This window comes from Schistocerca nitens, chromosome 1 (genome assembly GCF_023898315.1).
Source record: "Schistocerca nitens isolate TAMUIC-IGC-003100 chromosome 1, iqSchNite1.1, whole genome shotgun sequence".
Taxonomy (NCBI): Eukaryota; Metazoa; Arthropoda; class Insecta; order Orthoptera; family Acrididae; genus Schistocerca; species Schistocerca nitens.
The window spans coordinates 894,858,751-894,882,954 of NC_064614.1; positions in this window are offsets into that span (position 1 = coordinate 894,858,751).

Sequence of the window (24,204 nt, forward strand, 5' to 3'; positions counted from 1 at the left end):
CACTCCCAGATTCAACCAAACAGCCCTCGTCAAAGATTTACTGTCCTACACTCATACTCTCTGCTGGAAATATCACTTTGCCATGAAGAAAAATGATCCTAATCCTACTCCTAATGATCCAACTCCCCCAAGACACTATCCAAATTGAACCCTGCCTGGAACAGTTCCGTCCTCCTTCACAGTGGGACCCACCTCCTCTTCCTCAAAATCACCCTCTCCAAACCTTCCAGGAATTTCTGACTTCCAGCCTTGCCTCTCAATCCTTCGTAAAAAACCTTAATCCTACTCTCAACATCACCACTGCTGAAACCCAAGCTATCCGTGATCTGAAGGCTGACTGATCCATTGTCATTCTTCTGGCTGACAAGGGTTCCACGACCGTGGTACTTGATCGTCGGGAGTATGTGGCTGAGGGACTGCATCAGCTTTCAGACAACAACACATACAAAGTTTGCCAAGGTAATACCATTCCTGATGTCCAGGCGGAGCTTCAAGGAATCCTCAGAACCTTAGGCCCCCTACAAAACCTTTCACCTGACTCCATCAACCTCCTGACTCCATCGACACCCCGCACCCCTACCTTCTACCTTGTTCCTAAAATTCACAAACCCAATCATCCCGGCTGCCCCATTGTAGCTGGTTACCAAGCTCCCACAGAATGTATCTCTGCCTACGTAGATCAACACCTTCAACCCATTACATGCAGTCTCCCGTCCTTCATCAAAGACACCAACCACTTTCTCGAACGCCTGGAATCCTTACCCAATCTGTTACCCCCGGAAACCATCCTTGTAACCAATGATGCCACTTCCTTATACACAAATATTCTGCACGTCCAGGGCCTCGCTGCGATGGAGCATTTCCTTTCACGCCGATCACCTGCCACCCTACCTAAAACCTCTTTCCTCATTACCTTAGCCAGCTTCATCCTGACCCACAACACAACTTCTTCACTTTTGAAGGCCAGACATACATACAATTAAAGGGAACAGCCATGGGTACCAGGATGGCCCCCTTGTATGCCAGCCTATTCATGGGTCGCTTAGAGGAAGCCTTCTTGGTCACCCAGGCCTGCCAACCCAAAGTTTGGTACAGATTTATTGATGACATCTTCATGATCTGGACTCACAGTGAAGAAGAACTCCATAACTTCCTCTCCAACCTCAACTGCTTTGGTTCCGTCAGATTCACCTGGTCCTACTCCAAATCCCATGCCACTTTCCTTGACGTTGACCTCCATCTGTCCAATGGCCAGCTTCACACGTCCGTCCACATCAAACCCACGAACAAGCAACAGTACCTCCATTATGACAGTTGCCACCCATTCCACATCAAACGGCCCCTTCCCTACAGCCTAGGTCTTCATGGCAAACGAATCTGCTCCAGTCCGGAATCCGTGAACCATTACACCAACAACCTGAAAACAGCTTTCGCATCCTGCAACTACCCTCCCGACCTGGTACAGAAGCAAATAACCAGAGCCACTTCCTCATCCTCTCAAACCCAGAACCTCCCATAGAAGAACCACAAAAGTGCCCCACTTGTGACAGGATACTTTCCGGAACTGGATCAGGCTCTGAATGTGGCTCTCCAGCAGGGATACGACTTCCTCAAATCCCGCCCTGAAATGAGATCCATCCTTCATGAAGTTCTCCCTACTCCACCAAGAGTGTCTTTCCGCCGTCCACCTAACCTTCGTAACCTCTTAGTTCATCCCTATGAAATCCCCAAACCACCTTCCCTACCCTCTGGCTCCTACCCTTGTAACCGCCCCCGGTGTAAAACCTGTCCCATGCACCCTCCCACCACCACCACCACCTACTCCAGTCCTGTAACCCGGAAGGTGTACACGATCAAAGGCAGAGCCACGTGTGAAATCACCCACGTGATTTACCAACTGACCTGCCTACACTGTGAAGCTTTCTATGTGGGAATGACCAGCAACAAACTGTCCATTCGCATGAATGGACACAGGCAGACAGTGTTTGTTGCTAATGAGGATCACCCTGTGGCTAAACATGCATTGGTGCACGGCCAGCACATCTTGGCACAGTGTTACACCATCCGGGTTATCTGGATACTTCCCACTAACACCAACCTGTCAGAACTCCGGAGATGGGAACTTGCCCTTCAGTATATCTTCTCTTCTCATTATCCGCCAGGCCTCAACCTCCGCTAATTTCAAGTTGCCACCGCTCATACCTCACCTGTCTTTCAACAACATCTTTGCCTCTGCACTTCCGCCTCGACTGACATCTCTGCCCAAACTCTTTGCCTTTACAAATGTCTGATTGTGTCTGTGTATGTGCGGATGGATATGTGTGTGTGTGTGCGCGCGCGAGTGTATACCTGTCCTTTCTTCCCCCTAAGGTAAGTCTTTCCGCTCCCGTGATTGGAATGACTCCTTACCCTCTCCCTTAAAACCCACATCCTTTCGTCTTTCCCTCTCCTTCCCTCTTTCCTGATGAAGCAAACGTTTGTTGCGAAAGCTTGAATTTGGTGTGTGTGTTTGTTTGTGTGTCTATCGACCTGCCAGCACTTTCGTTTCGTAAGTCACATCATCTTTCTTTTTAGATATATTTTTCCCATGTGGAATGTTTCTCTCTCCCTCTCCCCCCCCCCCCCCCCTCTCTCTCTCTCTCTCTCTCTCTCTCTCTCTCTCTCTCTCTATATATATATATATATATATATATATATATATATATATATATATATATGAGATGACTGGTCTACAAGTGATTCCAACAGTTCTCTAGTTAACAGCTTTTCATGACATAGCCCAGTGTAAACCATGAGGAGGATTTCTATTATCAAGCATACCTTATAAGCTCAGAGCATTGCCAAGTATTGTTATTTCTCTTTAACTAAAGTATAAGTCAGTTGTTACGAGGAAAAATAATCAGTCATGTTGAAAATATAACAACTGATGCATGGAGAAAGAAATAGAAACAATAATCAAAGAAAATATGAAGGAAACAGGAGTCAGTGACACAGTTTGCTCAGATGCAAAATTAGTGAGAAAGGTTGAGCAATAGAAAATAGTTAGCTGCACTGTTATTTTAAACAAGGTTGGAAATTAAAAAAAAAGGTTTTTCGTAGACACTTTTGTTCCCATTACTACTTACATTCACACATTTATTTTCATTATCATTTAAACTCTTAAACGATTGTAAATTCAGTAATTGTTATAAAGTACGGGTCAAATGAAATGTTTAAAATTATAACATGGTTGATGGCTAGTTGATCTCTTAGAACCAGCCACCCTGATAACACATTAAGTTTGGAAGGTCGGAGACGAGGTACTGGCAGAAATAAAGCTGTGAGTACCGGGCGTCAGTCGTGCTTCGGTAACACAGTGAAATTCTCATTCTGGGAACATCCCCCAGGCTGTTGCTAAGCCATGTCTCCACAGTATCCTTTCTTTCAGGAGTGCTAATTCTGTAAGGCTCACAGGGGAGTTTCTGTAATGTTTGGAAGGTAGGACACGAGGTACTGGCAGAAATAATGCTGTGAGTACCGGGCGTCAGTCATGCTTCGGTAACTCAGATGGTAGAGCACTTGCCCGCAAAAAGCAAAGGTCCCGAGTTCGAGTCTCGGTCGGGCACACAGTTTTAATCTGCCAGGAAGTTTCATATCAGCGCACACTTCGCTGCAGGGTGAAAATCTCATCCTGGGAACATCCCCCAAGCTGTAGCGAAGCCATGGCTCCACAGTATCCTTTCTTTCAGGAGTGCTAGTTCTGAAGGGTCGCAGGAGAGCTTCTGTAAAGTTTGGAAGGTAGGAGACGAGGTACGTTCAGAAATAATGCTGTGAGTACCGGGCGTCCATCGTGCTTCGGTAGCTCAGATGGTAGAGCACTTGCCCGCGAAAGGCAAAGGACCCGAGTTCGAGTCTTGGTCGGGCACACAGTTTTAATCTGCCAGGAAATTTCATATCAGCGCACACTCCGCTGCAATGTGAAAATCTCATCCTGGGAACATCCCCCAGGCTGTGGCGAAGCCATGTCTCCTCAGTATCCTTACTTTCAGGAGTGCTAGTTCTGCAAGGTTAACAAGAGAGCCTCTGTAAAGTATGGACGGTAGGAGACGAGGTACTGGCAGAAATAAAGCTGTGAGTACCGGGCGTCAGTCGAGCTTCGGTAGCTCAGATGGTAGAGTACTTGCCGGCGAAAGGCAAATGTCCCGAGTTCGAGTCTCGGTCGGGCACACAGTTTTAATCTGTCGGGAAGTTTCATATCAACGCACACTCAGCTGTAGAGTGAAAATCGCATTCTGGGAACATCCCCCAGGCTGTGGCTAAGCCATGTCGCCACAGTATCCTTTCTTTCAGGAGTGCTAGTTCTGCAAGGTTCGCAGGAGAGCTTCTGTAATGTTTGGAGGGTAGGAGACGAGGTACTGGCAGAAATGAAGCTGTGAGTACCGGGCGTCAGTCGAGCTTCGGTAGCTCAGATGGTAGAGCACTTGCCCGCGAAATGCAAAGGTCCCGAGTTCGTGTCTTGGTCGGGCACACAGTTTTAATCTGCCCCGAAGTTTCATATCAGCGCACTCTCCGCTGCAGAGTGAAAGTCTCATTCTGGGAACATCCCCCAGGCTGTAGCTACGCCATGACTCCACAGTATCCTTTCTTTCAGGAGTGCTAGTTCTGCAAGGTTCGCAGGAGAGATTCTGTAAAGATTGGAAGGTAGGAGACGAGGTACTGGCAGAAATATAGCTGTGAGTATCGGTCGTCATTCGTGCTTTGGTAGCTCAGACGGTAGAGCACCTGCCCGCGAGAGGCTTAGGTTGCGAGTTCAAGTCTCGGTCGGACACAAACTTTTAAACTGCCAGGAAGTTTCATATCGGCGCACAGTCTGCTACTGAGTGAAAATCTCATCATGGGAACATCCCACAGGCTGTGGCTAAGCCATGTCTCCACAGTATCCTTTCTTTCATGAGTGCTAGTTCTGCCAAGTTCGCAGGAGAGCTTCTGTAAAGTTCGGAAGGTAGGAGACGAGGTACTGGCAGAAATAAAGCTGTGAGTACCTGGCGTCAGTCGTACTTCGGTAGCTCAGATGGTAGAGCACTTGCACGCGAACTGCAAAGGTTTCGAGTTTGAGTCTCGGTCGGGCACACAGTTTTAATCTGCCAGGAAGTTTCATATCAGCGCACACTCCGCTGCAGAGTGAAAATCTCATTCTGGGAACATCCCCCAGGCTTTGGCTAAGCCATGTCTCCACAGTATCCTTTCTTTCAGGAATGCTAGCTCTGCAAGGGTCGCAGGAGAGCTTCCGTAAAGTTTTGAAGGTAGGAGACGAGGTACTGACAGAAATAAAGCTGTGAGTACGGGGCGTCAGTCGTTCTTCGGTAGCTCAGATGGTAGAGCACTTGCCCGCGAATGGCAAAGATCCCGATTTTGAGTCTCGGTCGGGCACAGAGTTTTAATCTGGCAGGAATGTTCATATCAGCGTGAACTCCGCTGCAGAGTGAAAATCTCATCCTGGGAACATTCCCCAGGCTGTGTCGAAGCCATGTCTCCACAGTATCCTTTCCTTCAGGAGTGCTAGTTCTGCAAGGTTCGCAGGAGAGCTTCTGTATAGTTTGGAAGGTAGGAGACGAGGTACTGGCAGAAATTAAGCTATGAGTACTGGGCGTTAGTCGTGCTACGGTAGCTCAGATGGTAGAGCACTTGCCTGCGAAAGGCGAAGGTCCCGAGTTCGAGTCTTGGTCGGGCACACAGTTTTAATCTGCCGGGAAGTTTCATATCAGCGCACACTCCGCTGCAATGTGAAAATCTCATCCTGGGAACATCCCCCAGGCTGTGGCTAAGCCATGTCTCCACAGTATCCTTTCTTTCAGGAGTGCTAGTTCCGCAAGGTTCGCAGGAGAGCTTCTGTAAAGTTCGGAAGGTAGGAGTCGAGGTACTTGCAGAAATAAAGCTGTGAGTACTGGGCGTCAGTCGTGCTTCGGTAGCTCAGATGGTAGAGCACTTGTCGCGAAAGCCAAAGGTCCCGAGTTTGAGTCTCCGTCGGGTACACCGTTTTAATCTGCCAGGAAGTTTCATATCAGCGCACACACCACTGTAGAGTAAAAATCTCATCCTGGGAATATCCCCGCGGCTGTGGCTAAGCCATATCTCCACAGTATCCTTTATTTCAGGAGTGCTAGTTCTGCAAGGTTCGCAGGAGAGCTTCTGTAAAGTTCAGAAGGTAGGAGTCGAGGTACTTGCAGAAATAAAGCTGTGAGTACCGGGCGTCAGTCGTGCTTCGGTAGCTCAGATGGTAGAGCACTTGCCCGCGAAAGGCAAAGGTCTCAAGTTCGAGTCTCGGTTGGGCACACAGTTTTAATCTGCCAGGAAGCTTCATATAAGCGCACACTCCGCTGCAGGGTGAAAATCTCATTCTGGGAACATCCCCCTGGCTGTGGCTGAGCCAAGTCTCCACAGTGTCCTTTCTTTCAGGAGCGCTAGTTCTGCAAGTTTCGCAGGAGAGATTCTGTAAAGATTGGAAGGTAGGAGACGAGGTACTGGCAGAAATAAGGCTGCGAAACAAAAGGTCCCGAGTTTAAGTCTGGGTCGGGTACATAGTTTTAATCTGCCAGGAAGTTTCATATCAGCGCACACTCCGCTGCAGATATAAAATCTCATTCTGGGAACATCCCCCCGGCTGTTGCTAAGCCGTGTCTCCACAGTATCCTTTCTTTCAGGAGTGCTAGTTCTGCAAGGTTCGCAGGAGAGCTTCTGTAAAGTTCGGAATGTAGTAGACGAGGTACTGGCAGAAATAAAGCTGTGAGTACCGGGCGTCAGTCGTGCTTCGGTATCTCAGACGGTAGAGCACTTGCCCGCGAATGGCCAAGGTTGCGAGTTCGAGTCTTGGTCGGGCACACAGTTTTAATATGCCAGGAAATTTCATATCAGCGCACACTCCGCTGCAGAGTGAAAGTCTTATTCTGGGAACATCCCCCAGGCTGTGGCTAAGCCATGTCTCCACAGTATCCTTACTTTCAGGAGTGCTAGTTCTCAAGGTTCGCAGGAGAGCTTACGTAAAGTTTAGAAGGTAGGAGACGTACTGGCAGAAATAAGGCCGTGAGTACCGGGCGTCAGTCATACATTGGTAGCTCAGACGGTAGAGCACTTGCCTGCGAAAGGCAAATGTCCCGAGTTCGAGTCTCGGCTGGGCACACAGTTTTATCCTGCCGGGAAGTTTCATATCAGCGCACACTCCGCTGCAGAGTGAAAATCTCATTCTGGGAACATCCCTCTGGCTGTGGCTCAGCCATGTCTCCACTGTGTCCTTTCTTTCAGGTGTGCTAGTTCTGCAAGTGTCACAGGAGAGCTTCTGTAATGTTTGGAAGGTAGGAGACGAGGTACTGGCAGAAATAAGGCTGTGAATACCGGGCGTCAGTCGTGCTTCGGTAGCTCAGATTGTAGAGCACTTGCCCGCGAAAGGCAAAGGTCCCGAGTTCGAGTCTCGGTTGGGCACACAGTTTTATCCTGCCGGGAAGTTTCATATCAGCGCACACTCCGCTGCAGAGTGAAAATCTCATCCTGGGAACATCCCCCTGGCTCTGGCTGAGCCATGTCTCCACAGTATCCTTTCTTTCAGGAGTGCTAGTTCTGCAAGGTCCGCAGGATAGCTTCTATATACACTCCTGGAAATGGAAAAAAGAACACATTGACACCGGTGTGTCAGACCCACCATACTTGCTCCGGACACTGCGAGAGGGCTGTACAAGCAATGATCACACGCACAGCACAGCGGACACACCAGGAACCGCGTTGTTGGCCGTCGAATGGCGCTAGCTGCGCAGCATTTGTGCACCGCCGCCGTCAGTGTCAGCCAGTTTGCCGTGACATACGGAGCTCCATCGCAGTCTTTAACACTGGTAGCATGCCGCGACAGCGTGGACGTGAACCGTATGTGCAGTTGACGGACTTTGAGCGAGGGCGTATAGTGGGCATGCGGGAGGCCGGGTGGACGTACCGCCGAATTGCTCAACACGTGGGGCGTGAGCTCTCCACAGTACATCGATGTTGTCGCCAGTGGTTGGCGGAAGGTGCACGTGCCCTTCGACCTGGGACCGGACCGCAGCGACGCACGGATGCACGCCAAGATCGTAGGATCCTACGCAGTGCCGTAGGGGACCGCACCGCCACTTCCCAGCAAATTAGGGACACTTGCTCCTGGGGTATCGGCGAGGACCATTCGCAACCGTCTCCATGAAGCTGGGCTACGGTCCCGCACACCGTTAGGCCGTCTTCCGCTCACGCCCCAACATCGTGCAGCCCGCCTCCAGTGGTGTCGCGACAGGCGTGAATGGAGGGACGAATGGAGACGTGTCGTCTTCAGCGACGAGAGTCGCTTCTGCCTTGGTGCCAATGATGGTCGTATGCGTGTTTGGCGCCGTGCAGGTGAGCGCCACAATCAGGACTGCATACGACCGAGGCACACAGGGCCAACACCCGGCATCATGGTGTGGGGAGCGATCTCCTACACTGGCCGTACACCACTGGTGATCGTCGAGGGGACACTGAATAGTGCACGGTACATCCAAACCGTCATCGAACCCATCGGTCTACCATTCCTAGACCGGCAAGGGAACTTGCTGTTCCAACAGGACAATGCACGTCCGCATGTATCCCTTGCCACCCAACGTGCTCTAGAAGGTGTAAATCAACTACCCTGGCCAGCAAAATCTCCGGATCTGTCCCCCATTGAGCATGTTTGGGACTGGATGAAGCGTCGTCTCACGCGGTCTGCACGTCCAGCACGAACGCTGGTCCAACTGAGGCGCCAGGTGGAAATGGCCTGGCAAGCCGTTCCACAGGACTACATCCAGCATCTCTACGATCGTCTCCATGGGAGAATAGCAGCCTGCATTGCTGCGAAAGGTGGATATACACTGTACTAGTGCCGACATTGTGCATGCTCTGTTGCCTGTGTCTATGTGCCTGTGGTTCTGTCAGTGTGATCATGTGATGTATCTGACCCCAGGAATGTGTCAATAAAGTTTCCCCTTCCTGGGACAATGAATTCACGGTGTTCTTATTTCAATTTCCAGGAGTGTAGTTTGGAAGGTAGGAGACGAGGTACTGGCAGAAATAAAGCTGTGAGTACTGGGCGTCAGTCATGCTTCGGTAGCTCAGACGGTAGAGCACTTGACTGCGATAGCCAAAGGTCCGGAGTTTGAGTCTCGGTCGGGCACACAGTTTTAATCTGCCAGGGAGTTTCATATCAGAGCACATTCCGCTGCAGAGTGAAAATCTCATACCGGGAACATCCCCCCGGCTGTGGCTAAGCCATGCCTCCACAGTATCATTTCTTTCAGGAGTGCTAGTTCTGCAAGGTTCGAAAGAGAGCTTCTGTAAAGTTTGGACGGTAGGAGACGAGGTACTGGCAGAAATAAAGCTGTGAGTACCGGGCGCAGTCGTGCTTCGGTAGGTCAGATGGTAGAGCACTTGCCCACGATCGCCAAAGGTCCCGAGTTCGAGTCTCGGTCGGGCACACAGTTTTAATCTGCCAGGATGTTTCATATCTGCGCACACTTCGCTGCAGAGTGAAAATCTCATCCTGGGAACATCCCCCAGGCTGTGGCTAAGCCATGTCTCCACAGTATCCTTTCTTTCAGGAGTGCTAGTTCTGCAAGGTTCGCAGGAGAGCTTCCGTAAAGTTTGGAAGGTAGGAGACGAGGTACTGGCAGAAATAAAGCTGTGAGTACCGGGCGTCAGTGGTGTTTCGGTAGCTCAGATGGTAGAGCACTTGCCCGCGAAAGGCAAAGGTCCCGAGTTCGAGTCTTAACCTTGCACACAGTTTTAATCTGCCAGGAAGTTTCATATCTGCGCACACTCCGCTGCAGAGTGAAAATCTCATCCTGGGAACATCCCCCAGGCTGTGGCTAAGGCATGTCTCCACAGTATCCTTTCCTTCAGGAGTGCTAGTTCTGCAAGGTTCGCAAGAGAGCTTCTGTAAAGTTTGGACGGTAGGAGACGAGGTACTGGCAGAAATAAAGCTGTGAGTACCGGGCGTCAGTCGTGCTTCGGTAGCTCAGATGGTAGAGCACTTGCCCGCGAACGCCAAAGGTCCCGAGTTCGAATGTCGGTAGGGCACACAGTTTTAATCTGCCAAGAAGTTTCATATCAGCGCACAGTCCGCTGCAGAGTGAAAATCTCATTCTGGGAACATCCCCCAGGCTGTGGCTAAGCCATGTCTCCACAGTATACCAACTTTCAGGAGTGCTAGTTCTGCATGGTTCGAAGGAGAGCTTCCGTAAAGTTTAGAAGGTAGGAGACGAGGTACTGGCAGAAATAAGGCCGTGAGTACCGGGCGTCAGTCGTACTTCGGTAGCTCAGACGGTAGAGCACTTGCCTGCGAAAGGCAAATGTCCCGAATTCGAGTCTCGGCCGGGCACACAGTTTAATCCTGCCGGGAAGTTTCATATCAGCGCACACTCCGCTGCAGAGTGAAAATCTCAGTCTGGGAACATCCCCCAGGCTGTGGCTGAGCCATGTCTCCACAGTGTCCTTTCTTTCAGGAGTGCTAGTTCTGCAATGTTCGCAGCAGAGTTTCTGTAAAGTTTGGAAGGTAGGAGACGAGGTACTGGCAGAAATAAGGCTGTGAGTACCGGGCGTCAGTCGTACTTCGGTAGCTGAGACGGTAGAGCACTTGCCTGCGAAAGGCAAATGTCCCGAGTTCGAGTCTCGGCCGGGCACACAGTTATATTTTGACAGGAAGTTTCATATGAGCTCACAGTCAGCTGCAGAGTGAAAATCTCATTCTGGGAACATCCCCCTGTCTGCGGCTTAGCCATGTCTCCACAGTGTCCTTTCTTTCAGGAGCGCTAGTTCTGCAAGTTTCGCAGGAGAGCTTCTGTAAAGATTGGAAGGTAGGTGACGAGGTACTGGCAGAAATAAGGCTGTGAATACCGGGCGTCAGTCGTGCTTCGGTAGCTCAGATTGTAGAGCACTTGCCCGCGAACGGCAAAGGTCCTTAGTTCGTGTCTCGGCAGGGCACACAGTTTTAATCTGCCAGGAAGTTTCATATCAGCGCACACTCCGCTGCAGAGTGAAAATCTCATCCTGGGAACATCCCCCAGGCTGTGGCTAAGCCATGTCTCTACAGTATCCTTTCTTTCAGGAGTGCTAGTTCTGCAAGGTTCGCAGCAGAGCTTCCTTATAGTTTGGAAGGTTGGAGTCGACGTACTGGCAGAAATAAAGCTGTGAGAACTGGGCGCCAGTCGTGTTTCGGTAGCTCAGATTGTAGAGCACTTGCCCGCAAAAGGCAAATGTCCAGACTTCGAGTCTCGGCCGGGCACACAGTTTTATCCTGCCGGGAAGTTTCATATCAGCGCACACTCCGCTGCAGAGTTAAAATCTCATTCTGGGAACATCCACCAGGCTGTGGGTAAACCATGTCTCCAGAGTATCCTTTCTTTGAGGGGTGCTAGGTCTGCAAGGTTTGCATGAGAGCTTCCGTAAAATTTGGAAGTTAGGAGACGAGGTACTGACAAAAATAAAGCTGTGAGTACTGGGCGTCAGTCGTGCTTCGGTAGCTCAGATGGTAGAGCACTAGCCCGCGAAAGGCAAAGGTCTCGAGTTCGAATCTCGGTCGGGCACACAGTTTTAATCTGCCAGGAAGTTTCATAGCAGCGCACACTATGCTGCAGAGTGAAAATCTCATTCTGGGAACATCCCCCAGGCTGTGGCTAAGCTATGTCGCCACAGTATCCTTTCTTTCAGGAGTGCTAGTTCTGCAAGGTTCGCAAGAGAGCTTCTGTAAAGTTTGGAAGGTAGTAGAAGAGGTACTGGCAGAAATAAAGCTGTGAGTACCGGGCGTCAGTCGTGCTTCGGTGGCTGAGATGGTAGAGCACTAGCCCGCAAAAGGCAAATGTCCCGATTTCGAGTCTGGGTCAGGCACACAGTTTTAATCTGCCGGGAAGTTTGATATCAGCGCACACTTAGCTGCAGAGTGAAATTCGCATTCTGGGAATATCCCCCAGGCTGTGGCTAAGCCATGTCTTCACAGTATCCTTTCCATCGGGAGTGCCAGTTCTGCAAGGTTCGCAGGAGAACTTCCGTAAAGTTTGGAAGGTAGGAGACGAGGTACTGGCAAAATTAAGGCTGTGAGTACCTGGCGTCAGTCGTACGTCAGTAGCTCATACGGTAGAGCACTTGCCTGCGAAAGGCAAATGTCCCGAGTTCGCGTCTCGGTCGGGCACACAGTTTTAATCTGCTGGCTAAGCCATGTCTCCACAGTATCCTTTCTATGAGGAGTGCTAGTTCTGCAAGGTTCGCAGGAGAGCTTCCGTAAAGTTTGGAAGGTAGGAGACGAGGTACTGGCAAAATTAAGGCTGTGAGTACCGGGTGTCAGTCGTACTTCGGTAGCTCAGACGGTAGAGCACTTGCCTGCGAAAGGCAAATGTCCCGAGTTCGAGTCTCGGTCAGGCACACAGTTTTAATCTGCCAGGAAGTTTCATATCAGCGCACACTCCGCTGCAGAGTGATAATCTCATCCTGGGAACATCCCCCAGGCTGTGGCTAACCCTGTCTCCACAGTATCCTTTCTTTCAGGAGAGCTAGTTCTGCAAGGTTCGCAGGAGAGCTTCTGTAAAGTTTGGAAGGTAGGAGACGAGGTACTTGCAGAAATAAATCTGTGAGTACCAGTCGTCAGTCGTACTTCGGTAGCTCAGACGGTAGAGCACTTGCCTGCGAAAGGCAAATGTCCCGAGTTCGAGTCTCGGTCGGGCACACAGTTTTAATCTGCCTGGAAGTTTCATATCAGTGCACACTCCGCTGCAGAATGAAAGGCTCATTCTGGCAACATCCCCCAGGCTGTGGCTAAGCCATGTCTCCACAGTATCCTTTCTTTCAGGAGTGCTAGTTCTGCAAGGTTCACAGGAGAGCTTCCGTTAAGTTTGGAAGGTAGGAGACGAGGTACTGGCCGAAATAAGGCTATGAGTACCGGGCGTCAGTCGTACTTCGGTAGCTCAGATGGTAGAGCACTTGCCCGCGAAAGGCAAAGGTCCCGAGTTCGAGTCTCGCTGGGGCACACAGTTTTAATCTGCCAGGAAGTTTCATATCAGTGCACACTCCGCTGCAGAGTGAAAATCTCATCCTGGGAACATCCCCCAGGCTGTGGCCAAGCCATGTCTCTACAGTATCCTTTCTTTCAGGAGTGTTAGTTCTGCAAGGTTCGCAGCAGAGCCTCCGTATAGTTTGGAAGGTTGGAGACGACGTACTGGCAGAAATAAAGCTGTGAGAACTTTGCGCCAGTCGTGTTTCGGTAGCTCAGATTGTAGAGCACTTGCCAGTGAATGGCCAAGGTCGCGAGTTCGAGTCTGGGTCAGGCACATAGTTTTAATCTGCCAGAAAGTTTCATACCAGAGCACACTCCGCGGCAGAGTGAAAGTCTCATTCTGGGAACATTCCCCAGGCTGTGGCTAAGCCATGTCTCCACAGTATCCTTTCTTTCAGGAGGGCTAGTTCTGCAAGGTTCGCAGGAGAGCTTCTGTAAAGTTTGTTTGTAGGAGACGAGGTACTAGCAGAAATAAAGCTGTGAGTACCGGGCGTCAGTCGTTCTTCGGTAGCTCAGTTGTAGAGCACTTGCCCGCGAAAGGCAAAGGTCTCGATTTTTAGTCTCGGTCCGGCACACAATTTTAATCTGCCAGGAAGTTTAATATCAGCGCACACTCCGCTGCAGAGTGAGAATCTCATTCTGGGAACATCCCCGCGGCTGTGGCTAAGCCATGTCTCCACAGTATCCTTTCTTTCAGGAGTGCTGGTTCTGCAAGGTTCGCAGGAGAGCTTCTGTAAAGTTTTTAAGGTATGAGACGAGGTACAGGCAGAAATAAAGCTGTGAGTACTGGGCGTCAGTCGTGCTTCGGTAACTCAGATGGTAGAGCACTTGCCCGCGAATGGCCAAGGTCGCGAGTTCGAGTCTCGGTCGGGCACACAGTTTTAATCTGCCAGAAAGTTTCATACCAGAGCACACTCCACGGCAGAGTGAAAGTCTCATTCTGGGAACATTCCCCAGGCTGTGGCTAAGCCATGTCTCCACAGTATGCTTTCTTTCAGGAGTGCTAGTTCTGCAAGGTTCGCAGGAGAGCTTCTGTAAAGTTTGGAAGGTAGGAGACGAGGTACTGGCAGAAATGAAGCTGTGAGTACCGGGCGTCAGTCGTGCTTCGGTAGCTCAGATGGTAGAGCACTTGCCTGCGAAGGGCAAGGATCCCGATTTCGGGTCTCGGTCGGGCACACAGTTTTAATCTGCCAGGAAGTTTCAGAAGTGTGAATATTTGAATACCTGTGCTTGCCACTTGCCATGGTAGGTGTATACAAAATTGGCTGAGGCATTCCCGACACTAATGTGATCTCTTGGGCAAAATTTTCCGCTGTGGTGCGAAGGCAGAGTCATGAATTCATATTGTGTCTCACAGTGTAGTGAAATGTGCAGGAGCATCAGCAGAGTTCAATGACTTTGCACTCAGTTGTGTTAGTATGTTTTTGGAATAAGACCAAACTCTTCTATTACACTGATAACAGTATTTTGTCACTCATGTGAATAAATTTTCATTTTTAGCATAGTTGTGTGTTTTCTAAGATGATATCCGTTTATCAAAATCATCTTTTGACTTTCTTAGGCCTTAACAGCAACTTCGGCAGGGAAGGAGACCTTCGGAACGGCTGAGGTGACAGGTGAGGCAACCCATCCTCTCTGGGGATAATTAGAAGAGGAAACAACTGCCTTGTGGAGAAGAGTTATCTTCAAAGTTTAAGGGAGTAAACTCTGAAAGAAAACTGTATCTGTGTTACATCTAGATGTCAGCAGCTGAGCAAACATTTCAAACTTAAACCAAGCCTCAGATGGAAAAATAAATTGAACAAAAGACATGACAGTTCCTTTTGTACCGCTCAGAGTAATTATGGACAAATGCCTGATGCTCATCGAAGATACCGGAAGCTACAAAATGCCCCCAAAAAGGAACAACTGAAAATTTGTACACTGGATTCCTCTGTGAAGAACTAGTAAATCTTATGGACAGCCGTACGCTCCGGATATTGGGGTTAAGTGAGACAAAGTGGAAAAGCTATGGGAAGAAATCACTGAGAAATGGGTATGTGTTACACTGGAGTGGTAGAACAATGAATCCGAAAATGGAGTTGGCCTATTCCTCCATAAAGATATGTGACAGGATCATCCAAATGAGACTAAGGGCTGGTAATATGCAGCATACTGTTTTGCAAATATATGCACCACAGACAAGATGCACCATGGAGGAGAAAGAGCATTTCCTTAATGAACTTGAAGAGTGAATAACAGAGGAGAACATCAATCGTTATGGGCGACCTGAATGCTCAAGTTGGTAAAGAAAGACTGTGATGTGGAAGCATCATTGGTCCTCATGGTTATGGGAGCAGGAAGCCGGAAGGAAATCTAATTGATTTCTGTGTGCCAAACAACAGAACACATGGTATCAGAAGAGGGAAAGTCACAAAATAATTAGATACAGCTGGAATGGTGAGCTCAAGACTATGACATGCTTTCATATCGTCACTGACAGAAAAGCTGGTCAGTATGTTACAGATGTTAAAAGTCATACCCAGTAAGGGCCTAGATAGTGACCACTGATAATTAGCTGCTGATCTAAAAGATATTAAAGTGCCAAAATTTAAACAAAAGAGAATGCCAAAAGTTAAGTCTTGGTTGTTGAAAGACATGGAAAAGAATAGAAAGTGTAAAGCACAAATAGCAGGCAAATTACCCAAAACTGAGAAAGGGGGAGTATAAAAAGAATGGTCCTTATTTAAAGAAACCTTTGTTAGAGAATCCATGGATATCTGGGGAAAAACGAGTGCCTCACCAAAAGAGAAGGAAACACCTTGGTGGAATGATCGGATAAAGACAGTAGTAAAAGTTAGAAATGTAATGAAAAGAAAATTAGACCACAAAAAACAGTTGATAGACGTAATGAATTATCAATTGAACATTTAGCTCAGGAATACCGGAGAAAGAAAGTAGCTGTAAAAAGACTGATCCAGGAAGATAAGGAAAAGTGTTGGGAAGGATTTAGTACAACAATAGAGGAAGACTGTCAGGGAAGTAGGAAATTACTATACAAAGTACTAAAGAGCAAATGAAGTGAATAGTAAATATTCTTCCCTGGAAACAGGTGACTGTAATTTAATAAGAATGGAGGAAGAGATCAGGGATGAAATGAAAAAGTACTTCAAAATGCTGCTAAATGGAGACGGGTTCAACGCAACAATCAACAACTGTAGAGTAATTAGGCGAAGCCCAAACCAACGGACACCCATTAACAAGGCGTGAGGCAGAAACAGCATCAAAGAGCATGCGGAAAGTCGACAGGCTTTAATGATCTCAGCTGTACATGATAAAGGCAGCTGGAATATTAGGCTTAAATTGGCTGTATAGAATTTATTAGTGGTTTGGGAAGAAAACAAAATCCCAGAAGATTGGAATAAAGGCATCATCATCCCTCTGTTCAAAAAGAGCAATCAACGAAAATGTAGAAATTATAGAGGTATCACGTTGCTGTCACACACCCTTCTTTTCTTCTTCTTCTTCTTCGTCAGCACTACAGTCCAGGATGAACCTTGGCCTTCCCAACGAGCTTCCGCCATCAATCACGGTCACATGCTACCCTCCTCCAGTTTCTGCATCTGAGCTTCCGTAGGTCTTCTTCCACTCCATCCAGCCATCGTGCTCAAGGTCGACCCCGTCCTCTTTGTCCTCCTGGATTACCAAAGAGAATCTTCTTCGTTACCTCAGACTCTTCCATTCTAGCCACATGACCTGCCCATCCTCTCCTTCCTAATCGCATGATATTTGTTACAGGAGCATCAGCATATATAGTCTACAATTCTGCATTGTAACTTTGCCTCCATAGACAGGGCCAATTATTCTCCTCAAAACTTTCCTCTCAAATCCGTCGAGCAACCTTGCATTTGTTTCCGTCTTCCGAAGCATAAGTGAGAACTGGTCTAACAAGGGTTTTAAAAATAGTGAATTTTGTTGGGTGGCTGAGGAGTCTTGACCGGAATTAATTAGTCAAGGCAAAATATGTCTTATATGCTGATATCACCCTAATTTTAATTTCAGTTGAGATGTCATTAAAGCGAGTGACTGTGGTACGAAGATACTTGAAGCTATCAACTCTTTCAAATGTGTAGCCATTCACACTGAAAGTTGACGGCATATTGGGTTGATATACATTCCCACTGGCCATATATTTAGATTTATCTTAAGACCTCCCCCCCCCATGAACAATAGACCGTGCCGCTGGTGGGGAGGCTTGCGTGCCTCAGCGATACAGATAGCCGTACTGTAGGTGCAACCACAACGGAAGGGTATCTGTTGAGAGGCCAGACAAACGTGTGGTTCCTGAAGAGGGGCGGCAGCATTTTCAGAAGTTACAGGGGCAACAGTATGGATGATTGACTGATCTGGCCTTGTAACATTAACCAAAATGGTCCTACTGTGCTGGTACTGCAAAGGGCTGAAAGCAAGGGGAAAATACAGCTGTAATTCCGCAGGTAAATTAGTCCCCCATTCGGATCTCTGGGCGGGGACTTCTCAGGAGGACATTGTTATCAGGAGAAAGAAAACTGGCATTCTACAGACCGGAGCGTGGAATGTCAGAACCCTTTACTGGGAAGGTAGGTTAGAAAATTTAAAAAGGGTAATGGGTAGGTTAAAGTTAGATATAGAGGGAATTAGTGAAGTTCAGTGGCAGGAGGAACAAGACTTCTGGTCAGGTGAATACAGGATTATAAGTACAAATGAAATAGGAGTAAAGCAGGACTAGGTTTAGAAATAAATAAAAAAGTAGGAGCACTGGTAAGCAACTACGAACAGCATAATGAATGTATTATTGTAGCCAAAATAGACATGTAGCCCATTCCTACCACAGTAGTATGAGTTTATATGTCAAATCGCTCTGCAGATGATGAAGAGATTGATGAAATGTATGATGAGATAAAAGAAATTATTCAGGTACTGTAGGAAGATGAAAATTTTATAGTCATGGGGGACTGGAATTTGATAGTAGGAAAAGGAAGAGAAGGAAAAGTTGTCGGTGAATATGGAAAGAGGGTAAGGAATGAAAGAGGAAGCCACCTGGCAGAATTCTGCACAGAGCATAACTTAATCATAGCTAACGCTTGGTTTAAGAATCATGAAAGAAGGTTGTATATGTGGAAGAGGCCTGGGATACTGGAAGATTTCAGATAGATTATATAATGGTAAGACAGAGATTTAGGAACCAGGTTTTAAATTGTAAGACATTTACAGGGGCAGATGTGCACTCTGACCACAATCTATTGGTTATGAACTGTAGATTGAAACTGAAGAAACTGCAAAAAGGTGGGAATTCAAGGAGATGGGATCTAGATAAACTGAAAGAACCAGAGGTTGTAGAGAGTTTCAGAGAGAGCATTAGGGAAAGATTGATAAGAACAAGGGAGAGAAATACAGTAGAGGAAGAATTGGTAGCTTTAAGACATGAAATGGTAAAGGCAGCAGAGGATCAAGAAGGAAAAAAAAGACGAGGGATAGTATAACTCCTTGGATAACAGAAGAGATACTGATCTTCATCGAGGAAAAGAGAAAATAGAAAAATGTGTTAAATGAAGTAGGTAAAAAGGAATACAAACATCTCAAAAATGAGATTGACAGGAAGTGCAAAATGACTGAACAGGGGTAGCTAGAGATCAAATGTAAGGATGTAGAGGCATATATCACTAGAGGTAAGATAGATACTGCCTACAGGAAAATTAAAGAGACCTTTGGAGAAAACAGAACCACCTACGCGAATATCAAGAGCTCAGATGGAAAACAAGTTCCATGCAAAGAAGGAAAAGCAGAAAGGTGGAAGGAGTATATAGAGGGTCTATACAAGGGCGATATTATGGAAATGGAAGAGGACGTAGATGAAAATGAAATTGGAGATACGATACTGAGTGAAGAATTTGACAGAGCACTGAAAGATCTGAAACAAGGCCCCAGGAGTAGACAATGTTCTGTTAGAACTACTGATATCCTTGGGAGAGCCAGCCCTGACAAAACTCTACCATCTGGTGAGCAAGATGTATGAGACAGGCGAAATACTCTCAGACTTCAAGAAGAATATAATAATTCCAATCCCAAAAAAGAAAGCAGGTGTTGACAGGTGTGAAAATTACTGAACTATCAGTTTAATAAGTCATGGCTGCAAAATACTGACACAAATTGTTTACAGACAAATGGAAAAACTGGTAGAAGCTGAGCTTGGGAGGATCAGTTTGGATTCTGCAGAAATGTTGGAACACGAGGCAATACTGACCCAATGACTCATCTTAGAAGATAGGTTAAGGAAAGGCAAACCTACATTTCTAGCATTTGTAGACTTAGAGAAAGCTTTTGACAATGTTGACTGGAGTACTCTCTTTCAAATTCTGAAGTTGGCAGAGGTCAAATACAGGGAGTGAAAGGCTATTTACAATTTGTACAGAAACCAGATGGCAGTTATAAGAGTTGAGGGGCATGAAAGGGAAGCAGTGGTTGGGAAGGGAGTGAGACAGGTATCCCCGATGTTGTTCAATCTATACATTGAGCAAGCAGTAAAGGAAACAAAAGAAAATTTGGAGTAGGAATTAAAATCCGTGGAGAAGAAATAAAAACTTTGAGGTTTGCCGATGCCTTTATGATTCTGTCAGAGACCGCAAAGGACCTGAAAAAGCAGTTGAACGGAATGGACGGTGTCTTGAAAGGAGGATATGAGATGAACATCAACAAAAGCTAATTGAGGATAATGGAATGTAGTCGAATTAAATCAGGTGATGCCGAGGAAATTAGATAAGGAAATGAGACACTTAAAGTAGTAGAGGAGTTTTGCTATTTGGGGAATAAAATAACTGGTGATGGTCAAAGTAGAGAGGAAGTTAAATGTAATCTAGCAATGCCAAGGAACGCGTTTCTGAAGAAGAGAAATTTGTTAAAATTGAGTAGAAGAAGGTATCGGATGGTAGGACATGTTCTGAGGCATCAAGGGATCACCAATTTAGTATTGGAGGGCAGCATGGGGGGTAAAAACCATAGAGGGAGACCAAGAGATGAATACACTAAGCAGATTCAGAATAGAGATGGGCAAAACTGTTCTTTTCAGAGATTGGATCAGAACTGTTCACTCCCTGAAATGAATTAGCTGTTTTTCATGACTCACCACTCATTTACAAAAGAAAATAAATGAAAGGCACATTGCCCTTTAAACTTGGTTTATTCCAGTACTATACCTGTATTTTGATCTTATTTGATCCTATTTTGAAGTAACATAGATAATGAGTAAGAATTTTGTATTGTTTATTGAAATTTCCACGATATGACAAAGTTTTTGATTATTGATTTATTTTGCACTAGCGTGGTTTTTTGGGTGATCGGAAAATGTTGTAGCTTGAGATTTACATTAACAATATATTTGGCTATAATGTATTAAAATTTCATTAACCTCATACAAGTACATCGCAAGCCATATATTTTTCCTTTCGAAGACGCCTAAAATCGCAAAATCCGTACCAGAATAAGAAAAAAAAATATAAATTTGACTGTAAAACGAAAGTGCTGCATATAGCCTTACGCAGAATAAAACAAGGAAAATATTGGTGTATCACATTTTGCGATACGTTTATCGGTTCGCTCGTAATTAAAGCGTAAATTCGAGTGTCCATAATAAAAATCCTATAGTAAGAGTAGTCATCAGGAACCTAATCTAATCAGTTTAAACAAATAAAAATAAAATAAAAACAATTGATGTATACATAACATAATAATGTAATATACATAGCGGTATTACTACGAAGAACAATATCCAGTGGGGACAAACTCCGATGCAGAGGCGCTGAGTCGAGCAGGTCGAGCCGCGAGCTGTATTACTGCGTGAGCTGAGACCGCAGAGACCAGAGTGACACCAGAGTCGCTTTGCTCGACGCTCTGGCTAGAGTCGAGACGGTGGGGTGAGCGTTGAGCGGGCGAGTTCCGAGGGTGGGGGGAGCTCACCCGCTCCGAGACAAATCGTCCGCTCCCTTGCGAGCAGGTTTTTGCAAGTAGTTCCTATGTTATCCGCTAGGTGGCTCTCTGTCCTGTTGCTGGCATCAACTGCCCAGAGGGCAGGACGTGCGACTGAAACGATCGCCGACAGAGTGCGATGCGAAGTTAAGCTGCGCCAGACACTGCACAGTGCACACGGCAGACGACGCACAGAGACGGCCCGGCATATGTGAAACACAAAATCCAATGGGGCACTGCACAATGCAGGCAGCCAAGGTAGAAGCAGGGCAGAGGCCGGCGCTGGCTGTGTTGTGTGGCGTGCACTGTGCTCTGACCAGCAGAGGCGCTGCTGATATGCTCCGTCTCTCTCTCTCTCTCTCTCTCTCTCTCTCTCTGCCTGGGAAACGTTTGGAGCTACCGTTCTTTTTTTCTGAATCACTGATTGTTCACTCCTTTGAAAGATTGAACTCTATGAATTAGTTCAAGAGCGGATCCCCCATCTCTAATTCAGAAGGCTGTAGGTTGCAGTTGTTACTCGGAGATTAAGAGACTTGCACAGGATAGAGTAGCATGGAGAGCTGCATCAAACCAGTCTCTGGACTGAAGACGACAACAACAACAACACATCTTAAGACATATCTTCTTACTTGCTTGACTTAAGGCTCTAAAAGCTTCTTTCAGTACTGGTACTGTCCGTGCTATGATGTCTACGTCATCTGCATATACTAAAATTTACACTGACTTGTAGAAGATGGTGCTCCTGGTCTGTAAGTGTGCTTCCCTAATCACTTTTTCGAGTGCTACATTAAATAATAAGCATGGTAATGCATCTCCTTGATGTAGCCCATTTTTTATTTCCAGGGGGTCTGAATAATTTCCTCGAACTCTGATGCAGATTCTTATGTCGGACATCACCATTTTAACCATTGTCAAGAACTTTCCATGTATCCTCATCTCCTGTAAGGCATAAAACAACTGGTTTGTATTGATGCTGTTGTGTGCAGTCCTAAAGTCAATGAAGAGGTGATGTGTTCCAATTTTATATTCAACAGTTTTCTCCAAAATTTGGCACAGGGTGAAAATCTGGTGTATTGTTGACCTTCCTTGTTGAAATCTGCTTTGGTATATTCCAATTTCTTTATCCACCTGTGGGAGTAGCCAATCAAAAATAATATAACACCTTGTACCCCTGGTTCAGGAGGGTGATTCCAAGGTGGTTTCTACACTCCATTTGGTCGCACTTTTTATGTATGGGACACAATATTCCTTTATTCCATTCATCTGATATCCTTTCGTGTTCCCATATGAGAGTGATAAGTTCAAACAGAGACTGCTCTAATGTTGCTCCTCCATATTTTAGCCTGCAGGAGAGCTATCAGTGCTGGGAGCCTTGTATTCTTCAGTTTCCTTAAAGCTTTTTTAAAGTTCTCTAACCCTAAGGCCATTCAGTGGCTGTTCATCATCCAATCCTTACTCACCATAATTAGAGATATCCCCTGCTTGCTCTATTTCTCAATTCAGCATATCATTAAAGTATCTTTGCCCTCGTTTCAGAGTCTGTTTACTCTCACTTATTATGTTTCCTTCTTCATCTCTAATCAAGCTGGGTATTGGAGGAAATTGTCTTCTAGAATTGTTTACTTTTATAAAGAACTTCCTTGCTTCATTCTTCTTCTTGGACAATTCCATACGGTCTATTTCAACCTTAGTCCATTCCCTTTTCTTTCAGCGTTGTGTCATCTTTTCAATCCTCCTTTTCTCTCAATAATCCTCCAGCAAGCTTCTTGTGTAATTCGCCTGTAATGTCTTTTGGTATGCAGTGTTCTTTTCTTTAGTCACTCTCTTACACTCTTCATCAAACCATGTGGGCCTTATCGATTTTCTCTCCATCCCTAGTCTTTCCTTAGCTGAAATGTCTATAGCTCTTTTTATAGTCAGCCATTTTTTTTCTGTCATTACTGTCTCGCATTGTTCCTTGTTCTTGTTCTAGGGCCTGAGAAACTTTCTGACAGTATGATTCGCAAGTTTCTGTTAATTGCAGTGCTGCAATATTGTACCGTTCTTTCCTAGTATGTCTTTCTTTCTGAGCATTTGATATCCTTGCTCTTATCTTGATCACTACAAGAAAATGATCTGAATCCACATTAGGACCACAGGGGTTCAAACATCCGAGAAGTTAGATTTATGCCTCTGGTCTGTTAGTACATGATCAATGTGATTAATGGTTCCACCATCAGGTGACCTCCATCTGCCCTTGTGTATCTCCTTATGGGGAAACCAGGTAGATCCCACTATCATATTCTGGGAGGTGCGAAGAGGGTCAATCTTATTCCATTATCATTAGTGGATCCAGTCACACACCCAGGTGCTATTAAAATAGATCATGTTGTTGTTGTGGTCTTCAGTCCTGAGACTGGTTTGATGCAGCTCTCCATGTTACTCTATCCTGTGCAAGCTTCTTCATCTCCCAGTACCTACTGCAACCTACATCCTTCTGAATCTGCTTAGTGTATTGATCTCTTGGTCTCCCTCTACGATTTTTACCCTCCACGCTGCCCTCCAATGCTAAATTTGTGATCCCTTGATGCCTTAAAACATGTCCTACCAACCGATCCCTTCTTCTAGTCAAGTTGTGCCACAAACTTCTCTTCTCCCCAATCCTATTCAATACCTCCTCATTAGTTACGTGATCTACCCACCTTATCTTCAGCATTCTTCTGTAGCACCACATTTCGAAAGCTTCTATTCTCTTCTTGTCCAAACTATTTATTGTCCACGTTTCACTTCCATACATGGCTACACTCCATACAAATACACTCCATACATCATAAGATGTTTTACATTTGTTACCACACTGAGAGGCTGGTTAAAAAGATAATGTGATCTGATCTATATTGTTCCCATGATATGGGGAGAAACAGTAGAGTGCACAACAGTTGTTGTGTGCAACAGCCTTCTGAATGGAAGGTAACCTGATGAAGACTTATTTTTATTTCACGAAAATAGTTAGAACTGATTTAACAACATTCCCAATCAACTGTAAGATAAGGGGGGTGGGGAACACCTGGTTAAAACCAAAACAGTATTTCAGTTTTAAATAACCAGTATTTTAAGTGTGTGTTTGGTGTGGTTATAACAGGTGTTTTTTACCTTTTACTAACTGAAGAAAAACCTGAAATATTAATTACCCATAGCAG